The following is a 19507-nucleotide window of genomic DNA, read 5'->3' as shown; positions in this document are numbered from 1 at the left end:
TCAGGAAAAAACAAAAGCAAATCCACACCTCTTAGGTCTACCGAATTCTAGGTTTTAAAATTCCCTTTGGCATAATGGTGTCTGTTAGCAAAAACCTAGACAGCACTAAATTGCCAATAAATTCTGCCAGAAACCTCCTGTGAAATTCTGCTCCAAGGATTTACAACCATTCTTTTTAGGTTTCATAGATACCTCCTTGTTGTCAACCATGCTGTGAAAATAGATGGGAAACAGTTCACAGCCGTGCTTTGAGATGCTGGTCTGGGAAAGCGGGGGAGTGTCCCTAATGCTGATGTCACTGTCATTTCTGAAATTCCAGCCCTGGCCACTCTCCCATCTGTGCTGCTTTTTGAATCTGGAACTCTCTTTCCCAGCCTTCCCTCACTACCCACTCACCTGACCCCTGGGGGCAGCGTGAGTCACTTCCTGTCCTTTAAACTTGGGGCTGAACTTCCCCTCCTGTGACGGCCTCAGACTGGGGGGGGGGGGGTCATGAGGAGGACTGGGAGAGGGAGGGATGCCTGGAAGGCAGGCAGAGGGCAGAGGAGTCCCTCTCCCGCCTCCGTCTGTATTAGAGAGTGAGCTGCCGAGCACTGCCGATTCTTGAGTTTTTAGCAGATAATTATCGCCATCACGGTAATGAGCTGAGGTGAGCATTATTTACCACTAGATTTCCCTCCAGGATCCTGATTCACCTCTTCACCTTTCCACTGCCTATTTGCAACTTCAGAAAGGATGGAGGATAAAAAGACATAAAAAGCAAATCCATCAATCTTACATACATGAAAAGTCTGATGGGGAAAATCTGAGACCTACTTAAAAATAAGTGGTGGGATGGGCATCTTATTTGTCATTAATATTAATAAGTTGGACATGAGTCTTAGCTTTCTAGGTCAGTTTTTCACCAAGGGAAAGTTCTACTATGGTAAATATTTTTAAATTAAGAATTTAAAAATAATACTGTGGCAGAGAGGAAAACAAACACATGGGTGGACTATGACTGCCAGCCTCCCTTGTAGGGAGGCCTGTGAAGGAGTTCTGTGCAGAGGCCTGTGGGTAAATCTGCCGTGTGATCTACCACGCCGCCCTTCTCCACCCACCAGGAGATGTGCCAGTGCCCAAGAGCTTCATGTTGAGTCCGGAGAGCCTCCATTGATCTATGTCTGGAGAAATGTCTTATCCTCAACGTGGGCAGGGAAGAAACTTTTAGCTGGTTGAGATTGTGACACTTTGAGGACAGGGACCTCTGTCTTATTTGACATTGAATCCCCCATGATTGGAAAAGAGTATCCCTTTATGCCTGAAAAAGAGTAGGTATCTGGCCAGTGTTTATGGAACAATGGACGCTAAATGAGACATATGCATATGTACATAAAGAATCAAAATGCACACAGAAAGTTAATTCTGAGGAAAAATTTCTGGGGATGCTTTGCTCCTACACACACATAATCAATGTCACTCTAAATATTACTCAAAAACTCTTTTGTCTTTTATGTCTATTTTTGTTTTCATGGAAAGCATCCAACTTTCAATATGCACCACACACTAAGAAAGATTGTGAAATAGTTTCTTTCAAAAAGGTTTCCATTGAGTCCCTTCTGCCCAACCTACCCCTCCATCCCTGAACGTAAATTAGATCTCAGTTGATTGAACAGGTTTATTTCACTGCTCATCAGTTTTACAGAATCAAATGCATTTAAAAAACAGTTCAGGGTTATCCAGACTTTAATGAGGGGACACTGCCTGTGGGCAGGTTTCCTGGCTCCATGTTCTCTCCATAAAGAAACTTCTTGCCCCCATCAGACTAGCTCTTGAGTCCATGAAAGTGACACATGGTAAGATACTTTGACTTAGTAACAGACCCCACAGATCCCTTGTATATTTATATTTCTTTTCAGGCTAAGCTTGCTTTCTAGGTTTGACTATGAAATACTAAGACAACACTTGGTGTTTCCTTTTTAAATAATGGTGACCAGATACTGGGACTGATGCTTAGGGACTGCCAGGGGTATGCCAATGATTCCACGCCTTGTTTTTATGTTTCTCTTCAGTCATTCAATAATGCTTCGTTTCCTTTCTTTTTATTGTTTAAAAATTAACACCAGGAATAACTTGGTGCCTCATAAAATCATAAGAAAGTCTTACAAATCAAGATTTTAAGAACACTTTTAGTTTATTTGCAAGAGGTGATAGCAGGTACATTTAAAATGTGGTTGGAATCTCCAAAGTGGCTTTATCTTTTAACACTAGTATTTAATGGTTAGATATAACAGATTTTTAGTTATCAAAAAAGAGGCAAGAGAGGGAGGGAGGAAGGAAAGGAGAGAAGAAGGAAAAAAGGAAGGAACTCCAGCAATAAGCTATCTTTCCTAATTACCTAAACAAATGCAGTCCTCTGGCTGGCACGCGGACGGTCAGTCTAGCACTGGTATCCAGGACGCTGGTATTTGATTACCTGGCTACTGTGTACGAGTGACCTTCTGACAAAGAAAGAACCTATTGTTCGTCTTTCCTGTTTATATATATTGGTGCCCTTATTATGGATGGTGTCCAGTTCTTAGCAATTGCTCAAGTCAGAAATTTTGACAATTTCTCAATTTTATCTGAGTACAGTTTTTTTGCTTGGCTCCATTCCTCTCCCATCTACAAAATGGTTCTCTGCACCCTTTGTCCTGTCCAGGGTATTCTGGATTTCTAGCAGTTCAGTGACAGTCATTGACTAAAATGACCACTTTAAGGCTCACCTTTCTTTCAACTTCCGCCCACTGTAAATCACTTTAAACACTACTGCAAAAATGATGATGCCAAATCTAACTCTAAATTTATGTTATTTTAAAATTTAGCTTTCCACCCCTCTCCGGGATAAAACAAGCTTCTCACTGTGCTAGGTACCCCGTGATCACCCACGAGTAAATATTTGGCTAAAGTTCACTGTAGCTAATGAATGCCTGTTTGGGCTTCATTTTGCCCTGAACTCGTTTTATTTAACAAATATTTTAAAGAAGTACTGAGATAGGCCCAAAAACAAAACCCCAAATATTTTTAAGCCTGTGGCTCTTAGCACCACCCCCGTGATAGACCAAAAATAGAGGATACAGTTGGAATACTGCAGACATCTCTCAATGTGCCAATATAAGTAACATATTCTTTTAAAAAATCCAAGCATTCAGAACAAAGAAAGAAAGAAACAAACAAAACCCACTGTTATTCCAATGCATTATTATACTCAAGTTTCCAAAAAAGGCTTTGGAATTTTGTAAACAATTTACAAAGTATATTTATTTTAATAAGTTATGACATAAAAATAGTTACTAGACTGAAGCCATGTTAAAGAAAAAACTATATACATGATTTTTAACTTTTTAAGTGTATTTTTCTTTGGGAAGCATTGACGATTGGCCTACCATGGATTACTAGCTGTGAAGCTAAGTAATTTCAGAAGGCCTTGAATTTATTTACTTGTTTTAATTTGCTTAGTCATAGTTTAGCTATTGTTGTTACCAAGAGGTTTATAAAATTGTCCTTTTAATTTTTTTTAGGGGGGAGGGAAATATATATATTCAGGAAATTAGGGGAAAAAAAGAGAGCCTGTAGGAATCAAAGACTTTTATGGAACAAGTTTTTGCCCCAAAGGAGAGGTAAGAGATGCCAAATAAAATGATCAAGGAGACAGCTGGCTGTGTGACTGTGGGCACAACACTAATCTCTCCGATCCAGTCTTATCGCCAGTAAGATGAGGTCTCTTTGAGTGCTCTAAAATGCTGATTTGTAAGGTGAAATGTTATGCTGACAATATCAGACATCAGTGAGGCCAGTGCCTCTTCAGAACAATGTGAGAGGACTCCAGAGAAGATAGACTGGACCTATGTTCTGGCTACATGATTGCAGACCATAGCCACACCCAGGCTAACAATCCAAGGAAACCTGTAGCACCGTCGTAGGAGAGGTAAGGTTGGTCTAACACTTTGTTGCTAGGAAAGCACTGCTGACGTGCTTGAATCCAGACTGTTTATGTGATTTCATACTGTGGTCTCTGACCCAGCAAGCAAAGCACCCTGGGAAACCACAGCCTCAGCTCTGGGTCTTTGTCCCGGACATCAACCCCAACTGGTTCCTCTTTTTCAATTTTATTCTTAAATGTAGCATTTCTGCTCTTTCTTTGTTTTGTTATCCAATTCTAATAAAGACAAGAAGATAGACAGGATACTGACTGTAGGGAGATGAATAAAAGTGCATTTTTTTAAGGCACTCAGTTATTATAAGATAGTCATTAAAGTGTCTGGGTAAATGACCTCATACTGCACTCAGCCTGCAAATCAGCCAGGCCATCTGGCCCTTGGTGCCTATGCCTTGAACTGCTTTCTCTGAAATGGAGTTACAGGAATCTGTGAATTGGAGTCGCTCCATTTTTCAGCAGTTCACACAGCATCTGACACCATGTCAGGCACACAGTGGTAAAACTTGTTTTGGCAACTTACTAAATAGTTATTATTGGAAAGGCCAAAGAGAAAAAAAAATCTCGAGCCCGTGAAGACTTTCGGCATCTTTTAGTTTGACTGGAGATAAACATTTGCTATAATTGGAGTTATTTGCTAAATGGGGAATAAGCTACTTAGAGGCTAACTGTATATTAGTAACTTTGCTTCTATTATTCCTTAATTTGTTTATCATGATCATGCACACTTGTTACTGGAATTTGTTTTCTTTGAAATAAATACTGTCCCTAGAATATTGCAGTTTTTAAAATGCATATTCACGAATGTTCTCCCTGATATAAATTGTATGAGGAAGGTTTATAGGGCCCACAGCATCCGATTCTTGTTTAAATTCTCTCTCATGCCGCTCAAATATTCTGCTAGAAGGTGTCTGCATTGTTACTGTTGATATTGTGTGCCGGGCACTGATGCTGAATGCTTTATGCTCTCATATGCGATGGCTCATTTAATCCTCACAATAACCTCTAAAATGGTAGGATCATCCCCATCTAATACAGGAAGAAACTAATGCTTCAAGAGGCTAAATAAGGTGCCAAGGCCACACCATGGGGATGCTACCAGGCAAACCAATGGCTTCCACTCCAATTCTAGTCCTTATTCACAACTAAATGGGAGTAAGTAATACAGACAGCAGAGCTCTTCTAAATCCTTTTGAAAAAAAAGAAGATAGAATATAAATTATAAATAATTAAGCAACCAAAGGAAAGAAAAAATTTGCTCACATATATTTATTCATACTTTAATCAGCCATTAAACACATATGTCACCACTGCACTGAGAATCCAAGGAACAGAAACAAAGGGCACCTACATGGCAGCACTTATATTGATAAAAATGAGGGTTGTCAGTGATTACAAGGAGGAGAAAAGCTGAATTATCACACAGTATTTTTCTAAAGGTCTTGACTCCCTGCAGAAACTTCTAGGTGGACATACTAGGGTTCCTGTCAGAGGAGCAGAAACAATGAGGGCATCATAATGGTGTAGTTATAGGACATAAGCCCAGAGAAAGCAGAGAAGCAGTTTCTCAGGTATGCTCTGAACCTGCTGACTCTCTAAGATAGAAAAAACCATAACCACTTTTGGGATGAGCAGTAGGAAAGTGTGCATAGCGCCAATGACGGTGTCGGGATTCGAACTCAGATCCCTCTGAGCCAGAATCCTGCCTCCTTTCTGCGACGCCATGCTGCTCAAAGCGGTCCTGCTGCAGAGTTCTTGCGGTGCAAGAGCTTGCAGAGGGCAAACAAGGAAAGAAAAAAGAGGACCCTAACTAGGGAGGCAGGGGAGAGAAAGTACACAGAGCCCTAAAACAAATGAGGTTTATCTGACAATCTGTACTATTAATTAAATTTAGCTACCTACCAGCTAAGTACTCTGCGGCTCCATGGTGATTATCAAGCCAGTCAGAGTTTTTAATGGCGCTGATAACTAAGTGAGATAGGGTTATGCTTTCTCCCTCTCAGGACTGAAGCAAAAATGTTCCTTTAAAGCCGAGGTTTCATGTTGTTGTTCTTTCCAATTAGTAACTAGTCCAGAATTATCCCTGAGATCTCAAGGACTGTTAGAGCTTATTTTTACTTATATAGGGAAGAAGAAAGAAAGAATTCTTCCTAGGTAGAAGCAAGAACACAGAAACATGCTTCTCCTGGCCCCTTATCCCTCAATCTGGACTTATATTCAGTTGATTCAACTCAGCAGAAAAGCCACAGGAATGGGCAATAAACACAGCCCATGCCTAATAACCTGATAATAAATAAATAAATAAATAAATAAATAAAAATTTGATGATTTTTGAACTATAAATATACTTTACTTTTAAAAACAGTTAAGATTGTTAAAAATGTTAAGCATTACTTTAAAATTGTGTGTTAAATGAGTTTTTGTAAATAAATCTTAATTTAAATATGGAGAGCTAGCTAATATTTCATTTGGAAATATTCTGCTATGAAATCCAGTTTACTAAGGACGTTAACCTTTTCACCGTAAAGAAGTGTTTTGACTGAATCTTGACACAAAAAAAGCCAATCCTGATTTATGTATTTTGGAAATGTAGATTCTTTTATGGTAAGAGAATATAAAATAGGTTAATCAGCATTTGTTTTATGTTTGAAAGTGCTTAAACATCACTTTAAAGTATTAAAATTAAAGTATTTAACATAGGATGAAATTGCTTTAATACAAATTAGACATAACTTGTATGTTTGTTAATAGAAAACTTTTCAAACCTATAATGCTTTGTTAGTTTGAGGCAGAATATAGCACAAATTCAAAATAATGAATAATTAAGATAGAAAGAAAAATACCCAGATATGGGCTTCTTTGGAGAAAGTAAAAATGGATTTTTTAAAATGAGAAATAAACGATAAACTGCTTTTTTAAAAGGAGACGATATATGCTGTTAGTCATTAAAAAAATGACCACAGCTACCGTACAGACTTTGACTCACATTTCTCTGGTGACACAGCCCCCTCCTGTATAAACATATGCACATACCAATATGTTATGTGAACTGCAGTCTTGTAGTGACTTCAAGGAAAACCTTGTTTTTATAAAAGAACTCGTATTTTCCCATGCTTCACTTCTTGTGCAAGAACTTTCATGGGATTTGAGCAAACTGTGTTTTATTTATTTCCCTTTGTTCTTCCCTTCTTACTGGAAGAGAGCATTATCTGGATGTAATCATGTTCAAGGAGACCAAGGAGATGATTTAAATCAATGGCCGACAGTGAAAACGCCTAATCCTGCCCCGACTTTGGATGTAGCAACTGAATTTTCCTGGGACAACACATCCATTTACTCCAATGCAACATATGAACCCCCGGGAAGGATGCTGTTTCTGCAGCCTCCAGTTCCGTCCCTGCAGCCTTAGCCTCCTCCCCCCCTCCTCCCCTAACCCCAGCTGCCGGAACCTGAAGCTCTGCAGCGGCGGAAACACAACGTGAAACCCCTGGCCTCCGCCACTCCAGGCCCTGCAGACTTTGTGTTTCTCTCAGCTGCTACCCCTTAATTCGCCGAATCATTGTTCTTACTCAGTAAGCCTGCCTATGTCTCAGCCACCTGGAGCTGACAAATATTTTCCTAATAGGAAGGATGCCATAGCAACTAGATTTGTGGCATGGATACAAAGCAGGCAAGATGGTGCTACAATTTAAGGTGGGAAACTGACATATAGCACCTATGACAATATTATCCCAAAGAGTGTCTTGAGAACTCAAAATTCATTATTTTTTAGAACTAAGTTCTTTAGACACAAGACTGGAAATTAATACCCTAGACCCTAAGAGAAGGAAGACAGTAATTAAGATTGGAACGATCTTACGTTTCACATCTGTCCCTTTCTTACAAGCAATGCCACCTTAGACACATGAATGAATCTCTTTGAACCTCAGTTTTCTCATCTATAAAATGCAGATAACAATCCTGCCTCAAAGGATGGCTGTGCGGATGAAATGAGATGATATCTACACTGTGGTTGGCAGATGAGAAGCACATCATAACTCATAGCTTGTATCATTAGGTTAAGGAGAGAGGCAATGAATATTTACAGGACACAAGGGAAATGGTCTCCAAAATAGCACACAGATGAATATATTAGAAATTTCTGTTTGTGCTTATTTTAACACAGTTTCATTTAAGTATTTTTAGATATTTTAAGAAATAAATTGCTATGCCAGGATTCAGTATCGGGATTTGATACAAGGTACCCTTACTTAAGCTGCAAGCCTGCTGGTGGCTTCTAGAGGGTGGGTGGGACTTGGATGGTGTAGGGGGCTGGCATGGTAACAGTCATATGCACGTGCTCACTGTCAGTAGCACCATGTATCCTGATGTACTGCAATACACATGTACCCGACTGAGAAAGTATAAGGAATACATTGCTTACTTTGAACCAAACCAACCCTCACAAAATGGAGAAGCAACTTAAAAAGATTCCTGCAGAGAAATCAGGGAGAGAAGATAAAATTAATTACCAGCATAAGCAGTCAACAAGAAAGTGACAAAGCTGAAATTTCCCTACCTGCAATACCGGCACTGTAACAATCACACCTACAAGGTAAGCGCAATGGAAACATACTCAGACCAGACAAGAAGTCAGCTGGAGTAACTAACATCGTCTGGAAGATTATTTGAAATAAAGAAGTATGGAGTTGCTGATGAACCTTGGCCTTGATGACTTGAGACAGTGACAGTGGAACATGTATATAACTTATAAAATACAGATAGGTAGATAGATATATTGGAACCGCTGCTCAAAATCTTGTTATTGATAGGCATGTACCTTCAAAAGAGTGTGGAGCCACTGTGCTGGGGAACAGGAGAACAGAGCGGGCATACTATAGGGCCGTCTCGGATTGTACGCTTCCCAACCATGGCCCACACTGTATTTGCCCTGCACAATGGGATAAACTGCAAGGCTGCTGGAGGCCCAGGGTTATCCAAAGGGCCTCTGGCTATGCCAGGCCCTGCTCAGCCAGTCCAAGGGCTGAGGGGATTAGTCCCTGCAGCAGACCTATAACCCATTCAGAGCACACCCATATCCCAAGAGACACATCTCAGAGCACATTGGTTGCAAATTCAGTCCTATAGACAGATTTAGGCAGGGCCAAAATTATTGAAGAATACAGCTATTTGATTCTAATTGAATAAACTCTATAGAGAAGGGGAGAGAAAATTAAAAAAATATATACGGACCTCTTAAAATTCAGCCCAATAAAATTTGTTTGTATCCCAAGTGGGCTTGTTGTGAGGTGTTTCACGTTATACTATCTCGTTCTCTACAATCGGATAAAGGAAAAAATTGTTTATATTTGCAGATGCTCCCTTTCCTCTGTCAGGGAACACACGTTACTCAGTATTCAGCGCTGTTCAGCACTCAGCGCAGTGCTACACGCGCAGTAAGTGCTAACACAGGTCTTCTCAACAAGCCACGGTTAGGCTGAAAGCACTGCTCCTCATTCACACCCAGGAAGGTTCCTTCCCTATTCCTCTCAGCAGCTAGTCTAAAACTTTGCCACTGATTACCAATTCCCAGCCCTCATCACATGCAATTTACTCACTCTTGGCTGATTTCATTTCTTCCTTTGATGAGGTCATCGGGACATTCCTGCACAGCTGTCTTAACGCCAAGTACATGGACCTGAGTCATTTAGTGTAAACCCTACTCCCCAGTTGTCTTTGATTACTTTCTTATTAACCAAACCCACCAGTCCCAGAGGGATGCTTCTGTTGAAACAGCTCCCCTCTTCCCTCCCCCTTCTGCCCAACACTGGCTCAACTAGACAGCTGACTCTTGAGCACCAGACCCTCTGCCTTTACTGTTTCCTCCATTTGACGTGTTTTTGCCTCAGAATCCACAGACACTCTCTTTCACTCTTCTTCCTTCACATCTTCACTCAAGTCACTTTTCCACAAAATTTAATCCCTCTTGCTCACATTTATACCTCCTTGTCCTGTTTTATTCTTTTTCATCAACTGTCACTAAAATAAACATCGTTTATTTATGTTGCTCGTTGTCTGTCTTCCCCACTAGACTGGAAGCTCCACGAGGGCAGGAAACTTTGTTTTCCTGTTTTGCTTACTGATGTATTGCCATAGCCTAAAATTGGGCCTAATGCACAATGGGTACCCAGTTAACATCTGATGACTGAGTGGAAGAATGTGTGGATGTGGATGGATGGATTATCGCAGTGGACCTTTGCATGGTGTCACTGCTTCCTCTCCAATTTTCCTCTCGCTTTTCAGCTTCTTTTCTCCACGCAGCTATCTCCCCATACAACCTAAAGTCTCTTCACGCTGGGCATAACGCATTTATTCTTGAACACATATGGCACTTTATAGACTTTGTGTTTTTTGGCATACATCCTTTTGTGTCTGAGTGTCTGTTTCCTACTTTGCCCTCAACTAACATCTATTGGTGTTTCCAGGCCATGCTCAAGTGTCATACTGTCTGTGAAGCTTTCCCATTCGTCCAATGAGATTTAAACATGTGCTCCATAGTGTACTGCCCTGTGCCTCTAATTAGTATAAAAGTCTTTATCCCTTGAATTATGTCTGTATCTGCCTCCAAGATGGGACGATAACGTCCTCGAGCAGGCATTATAGGCCTGTCTTCTTTTCATAGTTCCTCACACATAGTAGATGATCAGTAAAGGTTTGCTGAAATGAAATACACAATGCCACTAGCTGTGGATTTTGAGACAAGGGAATGGTAGTAAGATAAGCATTTAGATCCTTTATAGAAGTAATATACCAACACCAAATCAGTGAATGTCAGGGGGACTGAAAAGAAAAATAAAATTATAGCTTAAACCAGCATGAAGTAGAACCTCTAACAGTAAACTCTAAAGCTATGGATATCTTTTTTCCCTCTGCTGTAATGCTTGGCACAGAGAGATCATTTAATTTGGAGTTTGATCCTCAGCTGAAAATAAACTGCTCTCATTTAAACTGAGCGCCCCTATTGTTGTTTAATCATTTTGTAGTTTTATTCAAGTACTTTCAAGGCCCAAGGAACACCAGTCAGAATGCCTCTCTCTGTGTTACATAAGCGTTCTTTTCATGGAGTAATTTATGGTAAATTCAAGAAAGCATATCTCATCTGCTTGCTGGGTTTCTGCTCCCCTGGCCTGTCCCACAGAGGACACAGTGGCTCACTGGCCAGCCCCAGTACAAACGGTCCAGCGTTCAGGATAATAAGCATGTGTGGAAAGAACGCTAGTTCTCAGGAGATTGTTCTAAATCACTGTTCTCTTGCGGAATGTAGAGAATCAATAATTCCAAGAAGCTTTTAGAGCATAATTTTGGCTGAGGCAGTAGAGTGAGTTTAAATTCTAGACCCATGGGCAACAAATTCAGACGGTGTCTTCTGGCTCTTTGCAGACTGCGGAGTAAACGGTCTGTGGTCTCTGGGAGGCCCCTCCATAGAGGTTTGGGGGAAGAGCACGCCCGCCTTGACCTCCTTCCCCTCTGGTCTGCTGGCTGCACTCACGCCCTTCCTTGGAATCCTGCAAGGGCTCACTGGGCCAGAGGATTCCAGCACCTCGCCCTCTCACTCACTTCTGGCTCAGACAACCAGCTTGGCGCAGCTCAGGCTACAAACCCACCACCTTCACTCCTGTGCATGGAAGCCACTGGCAAGGCATTAACCACCTGCTGGCCCCACGAAGGCCTTTCTCCTCACCCTTTCACTACTTGACTAAGAAGGAGACTATTTCAAGAAGCTTTCCTGATTATGAAGACTTAGATTTCCTGTAGGATAAACCCCCAGGACCCCACTTCCCCTGTTCCCTCCACCCCCAAAGTGACACACTGACTTTACTCCTGGGCTTGGTTGCAACCCATGTGGGGATCTGTCTGTGTATTATTGCGTTTGTATTCATTTTTGAAGCTGGCATTCCTTCACCATTTACACAGTGAACTCCTTGAAGCAGGGACTTGCATTACTTATTGGGCAGCCCACGGAACAGGATCATTTAGAAACATCTTTAAAGAAGGCACAAGCTCATCCGCCCTTTACTGACAGGCCCCCTGAGGAAGTGCTCTGCCCCTCAGCAGTCCTCTGCTCGGCCTCTCTGCCGAGAGCTTCAGGGAGGGGCGCTGTTAGTGGGGATGCATTTCAAGGATTATCCCAAGAACTGCAAAAAGAAAACCTTCCCTCCTGAGCAAAGAGGTAGGTGCAGGACAGCAGATCTCAGCAGCGAGGCCCCCGACCAATTTATCAGCGGGGTTGCAGAACAGAGAGCGACGCTTCTGACTCAGCTCACTTGATAGGAGCTCATTTCCAGTTTTCCCGTGGTTCATCCTGATATAACTTGCAGAAAACTATTATGCTGAGATGTCTGCCAGTTATTCCGTGTAAAAGGAGATTAGATGAGGGATTAGGAAAAGGTTCCACAATTTACATAGTTTTCTTCATAGTCATTTAACACGTAGACTCAAGTTTTCCCTTTTTAACTGTTTTTAACCTTAGTTCAAGAGAAAAGTTAAACTAGTTAGAATTTCCATTTCTCTCAGTGACAGTCTAGTTTTTAATAAAAATGGGTAAGACAGGCCTTTTAGGCCTCTCCTGATGCTAAGTTTATTGTTCCCTCAGAGAGTTTAAAACTTTGCCCTCAAAGATTACTGTATTTTTGACATTTTCTAAATTTAAAGAAGAAGGAGTAGTAAAATTAGCAGCCTGGTAAGAAGCTGCTAAACTTGATTGCTTCAAGTATATCCTTGGTTCTATGCAAAACAGCTAGAAAAGGCGGCACTGAGGTCAGTACTATTACATATAATTGATCAGGCAAACTTTGGATTATTATAGCTTCATTCTGATTATTAAAATAATGCTAGTGTCAACTTATTTTCCATTTTTAGTATTATTTATGAATAACATCATGTTAATCATCTTTGTTCAGAAAGCTTTTGTCTACTTTTTTTTTTAAACCACTTCCTTAGGATAATTTCCTAGAAGGGGGATTTACTGGATGAGAGGGTCTTGATAAATGCAGTCAAGCTGCTTTTCAAAAAGATGGTTGTATATACATTTAAAAAAACTTATCTAGCCACAGGTATCAAGGCTCTCTCCAAATAGAGACAGCTAATTGATATTTCTAATTTTTAGTTAGCTATGTGTGATTAGTAGGACTCAAATAGTACTAGTAGGTGAATGATTTGTCTACTGGTGATTACATGTAAGGATTTTCCAGCCTAAAACAATCTATATGCTATTACACTATGATGGTCAAATTATTCCAGACACACAAATGGGTACCCAGATAATGTCCCAAAAGGTGTGTGATGATAGTGTATCACAAACTAGGTAACATTTTCAGAAAGACGGGGAAAGACTGATGTTCATTCATCCACAGACACCCCTTGAATACCAGCCCGTTATGAAAAACTATGGAAAGCACCAGAAAAATCAAAGAAACTTGGTGCCTTCCCTGTCTCTGAGGAGCCTACAAAAGGAGAGCTGTGTGTAAAAAAAGAATAAAGTAGAAGAAGATAAGAACTTCAGGAGAAGTTTATACTCTGGGAGCCATGGATGAAGGAGGGAGCGTATTAGGGAAGGCTGCAAGGTTGGTAATGTTGAGGCAGCCTTGGAGGATGAAGAGAATGATAGAAAGTAGTAGAGGAAGTTTGGTGGAAACTGGTTAGTTCTTCCCATGAAGGGCTCTAGGGGTTCAAAAGAGGGAAGAGATCAGAAGAGGGTCAAGAGAAGCCTCTGAATGATGAGCAGGATTTGTTAAGAAAGGGAGGAAAGGTATATTCCAGGAAGCAACCAAGTGACTTTAAAGTCACAGCATTTTCATGTATAATATGTCATTTGACCCCGACAACCACCTTAGGTGATGGTGTGTACATTCTCATTCTCATATTGCAGAAGTCAGAGGGCTTAAGTGACTTGGTCAGGGTCACACAGTTGAGTGGGTGGCGTACAGGGCAGCTGTGCTTCAACACCTCAGTGAACGGCGCCCACGAGGATGGTTTTGTTTAGCGCGTGGTGATATTAACAGCTGGGATTGGCAGGTCTGACCTCTGACTATGTCATTTGCACTATTCTAAGCATGCTATCACGTTTATCACTTAAAATGAAACCGGTTTAATGAAAACCCACTAACGGCTCCTATCTTTCACTTTCCGTATTTTATATACTATTGCTTTTATTGGAATATTTTGGAAAGATTCTCTCCTCTCTCCCTCTCTCTCTATATGTATGTGTGTATTCACATGTATATCTCTTATATGAAGATGAGCATGTATTTATTTAAATATGTTATATATGTATATATAAAATGTTAGAAAATATCGGGTAATTTATTTTACACTATCATCCATTTCCTTACATAAGGAATTTAAAAAATTATATATATATTTAAGAATAGTGGATCAAAAAAGTATTGCACTAATTTTAACCCAACTTCTACAACTTTAACTTGTTTGAAGAAATACCTGGTATTTCACAATGCCAGGAATTGTGATGAGAAAAATCAAAGGGAGATTCCACATAAAGAAGAAAAGATTGCTGCAAGTACCTTCAAGAGTAAGCTACTGCAAACAAAAGTACTACTGTATGAAATTACAGAATTTTGTTTTTAGTGACCCAAAGTTTTTCTGCTTTTTCAGTCTAAGGCAACAGAGGCAACTTCCTAAATGGCATATATAATAAAAAACCAAAAGCACAAGACACATTATAAATATCTTGCTGACATTTGAAATGTCTCTGGGAGTCAGAGATGACTAGGATTATTCACAGTATCTTTAAGCAGTGAAACAGATTTATTAAAAGGTTAGCTATCTTCCTCAAGGTGACCAAGTTAGGCAGCACAAGGGTAGTGGCTGAAATCCAAGACTTCTGATTGTTACCTTGGTCCTTTCAATAAATTCTAAATGTCTTCATCAGGTCTGACACCGGTCCTGTTGGAAATTGGCAAATATTCTTTCACACATTAGAAAAAACAGGTCCTGAGGCTACCCTGTCACATGTCAGCATATATCAGCACACGTGAGTTTAGTTCACGCAGAATATACTCGCTGGCGTATCTGATACCCTCTAGGGGTACATTCAGATACAGATCCGAGACTATATACCACGAAGAGTATGTTCCAGAATTTCAGAAAAACTATCTCACACACATCTCTAAATGACTGTGTAAGTTGCAGTGAGTCTACAGAGAGCTCTCGCTCCTGTTAACTTTCTTCCTCTCAATCTTCAAATCTAGGCTACAGCAAAGAGGCTAAGCTTCCAAAAAGACAGTAAGATTAAATGTTCAACTTTCAGTTTCTGACTCTCCCAGTAAGAAAAGACATCAGTGTGGCATTTATTATGAAACATGTGGAAAGGGCCCTGTAGAAACCATATGGTTACTGGTCAAGGCACAATCTCATTCAAAGGTGCCAGGAACACTAATGAGACCAGGATGTCAGGAAAAGCAGAAATAGATCAATATTTCTCCCCACTTGTAGCCGCCCCACCATCAGTCACTGGGCTTGCTCTATGTAAATGAAATCAATCAGCAAGGATTTCTGTAAAAGGCATAAAGCAGTTGTCTTCTGGACTCCACTAGAAGATAAATGATTCCAGACGTTGGACTGCAGCCATTTTCCCACACATGCTACAAAGTTCTGACATCCATATTGGGCCATAACACTGAGTGGTTTCTGCTTTTGCGAGTTTACAGCCAGGGCTTCCACTTCTGGTTTGGATTGGACAGCCTGCTAACGCCGATGCAAAATAAATCCTTTTTTGCCCGTATAAATTGTAAGAGAATCACCTTTTTCTAATTCAGGGGCTTTTGTGACCCCCCTCAAAACTTTCAGCTATTGCTCACACAAGCTTCTCCTGCCAAATCACTGCTTTCTATCTCTTTGGAATTAGACAAATCCCAGCCTAATAAAGCATATGATGTGACATGAAGCGCAGACCTCTTAGATGTAACATATAACAACAAACAGCACAAGTCCCACTTTGTTTTAAAATTAGTACAGTTGAAAAATGTATTAAACATACAGGGCAGGATTGTTTTACACTGTAGCTTATAAAGAAGATCCAGAAGCAGCTTCCTTTAAAAACTATATTAACACAATAACATTATTCAGAAAGGCACATAGAAGTCTAGGTCATGTTGATGGCTATTTATGCAACTGATCCCAGGGAATGAAACATCCAATTGACAGCATTTTCTGCCAGCCTTTTAAATCTGAGAGATGGGCACTTTCTCACTAAATTGCCTTTGAGGAAGGATACAAGTAATTTTGCCCATAGTTCAAAAGAAAGAAAGAAAGAAAGACAGCCTGGTATTAACATCTATAGTCTGACATAAAAAAAAAAAAAAAACAGTTCTCTGAGGTTAACTAAAAGTAAAATAAATCTTACTGTAGCTTTCAAATATTTCTAAAGTGAATAATCAAAATGAGAGGTACTGCTTTCAATTTTAAATCAAGTTCCTGTTAAAAGAATGTCCTTCTAAATGTCAAATACACCACAAAAAAAACTTTATGTATAAATAACAAAACTCCCAGTACAAATAGGAAGTAACTGTTGTCTTACCCACCGCCAGGACCTCTTCTATGGAACACAAACTTACTTTGTTTTAAAATGTCCTTAGGCTGTGCTGTACCTTTGAAACAAAATCACTCTCTTCTTCGTTTCATTTTCTGCTTTCTTGAAAATTGCTCTTCCGAAACTGACAGATGGTGCATCTGTCACTGAGTGTTTCCTTTTCGTTATCTCTGCCAGCTAATATTTCCCCTGTGCTTAGCTGCTGTCTGTGAGACTGTTCCACATCATTCTAGCCTGATCAATGGTGTGCCTGGTCTGAGGTTAGTTTTGGCCCCGCCTCCAGCTCTAAGAGAAAAAAATGAGAACTCACAGCTGGATTTCCTATAAATCCTCTCCTTTAAATCTGGCTCTGCAGCTGACACATACTGGAGGAAAAAGCTACCAGTCGTCTGGCACACACCAAGAGGGGTGATCCTCACCGAGGGTCCCCCTGTGCCAGTGCCAAGCGTGTGGGTTATGTAACAAGTCCCATGTTAAGTTCGCCTGAAACTTCACAGCACAGGAGGAAGCGTTTTAACCAGGCTTAGGTTTTCCCATGCCTAATGAGACCCAAAAGAAGATGCCCATGACTGAAACACACACACTCAAGCAAATGTGCACCCATGATGGAATAATTTTTGACCCGTTAAGCATTGTGAAAACTGATTTCAAGGAGAAAATGGAAAAGGAAAAAATGCCAGAAGAGGATGTTATAAAATGGGTGTACCTGTAGCTTTCTATCCTAAAATAGAGGTCATCACTCACATTCAGATGACATTACACCCCCGAGCGACGGGATCTGCTGGCATTTCTACTACCCATGAGCTTGTGAATCAAGAGAAGGCATGAGATGCAGTTCAGGTTCTACATGAGAGAAGCCTGCTCTCCCAAGCAGAGGTGAACCTGTGACACCTGTCTGCTCTGTAAATCAGTTCAACACAGGGTGCATTTTTAGGCTTACATGTTCTGCACAGTCAACAATAATCAAACCTTAGGCAGAAGGGCTGCACGTTGATAGCCAATAGTGCCTGTGTTACTAAAATAAGGCAAAGACTGCACGCGCATCCAGAGTCAGAAGACCTGGATTCAAGTCTCAGCTTTGTTTCTCAGACAGCGTCCTTGAACACGAACGGCACAGAGTAAGCTCTGGGGGCCTGACAGGTGATTGCAAAATTAAATGAAGATGATAAAATACTTCGTCATTATTATACAACTTTTGTATTGTTCTTTTCAACAACAGAGAGAATATGAAGTAAGTATAAATATTTAATCTGGCAAAGGATGGTACCAAACAAAATACCACTGCCTGTGATAAGAAAAGCTAAGATGAGAAGATCCTGGGAATAATGCGCAGGGTCTGGAGGGCACGCTGAGGATCACAGGAACTCAGATTATGAACATTGAACTCGACAGTGAGGAAATACGTGGCAAGCATGCATCAGAGTAGGGTTGAGTAGTAAGTCTAAAATCTTTGTTCTCCTTCCACGTTTCACAAAAGAATCCTGGAACTGTCATCTGTCATTAGTCTGTGGGCCCCTTAAGAGCAGGAATGTATACAGTTGGTGTCTGTTGAGTAAGTGAATGAGTGAGATGCGGAGCCTCAGAAGAGCTACTCACTCTGAAGGAGGGACTGTAGTAACTGTGAGAAGCCCAGGCTTGGAGTTGGAAAATCAGAAACTTCCAGGCTGAGACAACCTGTGTGTCCTTCCAGTGCCCTCAGACATGCAGTGAGAGGCTTTCTGGGTCACTGGAAAGAGACAGGCTTTGTTCTCAGACCCCAGATCTGACCCAGCTTCCTACACTCGCCCCTCACCACCTCCCCTCAGCACTTCCTCCCGTGAGAGTGTCATCCAGAGCCGCCAACAAGGATCCTGAGTCAAGAACCAGGATGTTTGTAAACATCCCTTTAATAAAAGTACATGGATTGTTAGGGTGAATTCTTCCTGAAAGGGGATGCAAGTCCTTGTTTGCTGTGGCTGTCAAGAAGTAAGCTTTCCAAATCCAGAGGGACCCTACTCCCTGTGGGCTGTGTCAAGGGCAGCTGTGGACCTGGCCGGGGGTAAGGAAAGGCAGATGAGACGGGCTGTGCTCCCACCCTGCCTGCGTCCTCACTGCCAGTGCGTTTCTGTGCTCTTGACTGAATACACTGGAAAGTTAATCCACTTTGATAATGGCTTTGGGTGTAAGATCTCTTTCCCACAAGCTGAAGGATCATACCAATTTGGGGAAAGGAAATTTACCAACTGTGAAGACCTTTCTAATGAATACTTCTTTACTCCTATAATGTGCAAGGCATTGTACCAGGCACCTCAGAGGACACATGCTTCCAGCAGCAGGTTTACAATGGCACAAAGGATTACAATCTAAAACAGGATATGAGAACAGCCGGGGAGAGGAAGAGCACAGCTGGGGCTCAAGGGGAAAAGGTCACATCTAGTCTGGGGGATGGGGGTGGGAGAATCCACAAAACATGACTAGGGTGGTAGCATTAAGGTTCCGGACGGATTTGCACAGGCAGAGATGAGTGAGGACACTTGGAAAAGAAGGACACACCCACAGTGAAGAATGAGCGCTAAGGCACAGAAAGAGACAGAGCAAGGCAAGCTCCGGAAATAGTGAACCATCTGGTTCTGCTGGAGCCTAGGGGGCATGCAGGGGAATCACGGGTAGGAGACGCCAAAGACAAGGAGGAGCCATACTGCAGAACGGTCTTGAGTGCTGGGAAGAGTGTGGGGAGTTAATACTACGTTCCATCAGCAATCATGAACCTTTGGAGATTTTTTGAGCATAAGGGTAATATAATCTAAGCAGTGAGATGTTTAGGATAGATTATAAAGGTGAGAGTAGGCAGTTGATCCACTTAAGGGTCTACTGTAAAAATTTCAGCAAAAGGCCATAAAGACTCGACCTTGGAGGATGAGGGTAATAAGAGGAAGGGTGCTAGAGGCAGCTGCAGAGATAAGTGAGTCAAAGGAGATGAGTCAAAG

At 41.2% G+C, this 19507-nt stretch overlaps 1 protein-coding gene and 1 long non-coding RNA gene across 2 annotated transcripts in view; one reads left to right on the top strand and one right to left on the bottom strand.

Annotated features, from left to right (window-relative positions):
• Positions 1 to 19507, bottom strand: part of STARD13 (StAR related lipid transfer domain containing 13) — a 210189-nt gene that overhangs the window by 76966 nt on the left and 113716 nt on the right.
• LOC116668571 lies at positions 8259 to 18925 on the top strand. The gene is made up of 3 exons (XR_004325722.1): positions 8259 to 8340; positions 13497 to 13501; positions 18914 to 18925. It is a non-coding gene; the product is annotated as an uncharacterized LOC116668571 (long non-coding RNA).

The sequence above is a fragment of the Camelus ferus genome, chromosome 14 (assembly GCF_009834535.1).
Source record: "Camelus ferus isolate YT-003-E chromosome 14, BCGSAC_Cfer_1.0, whole genome shotgun sequence".
Classification (NCBI taxonomy): domain Eukaryota; kingdom Metazoa; phylum Chordata; class Mammalia; order Artiodactyla; family Camelidae; genus Camelus; species Camelus ferus.
The sequence above is the reverse complement of the archived record's forward strand: the minus strand, read 5'-3'. Positions and strand labels throughout refer to the sequence as shown.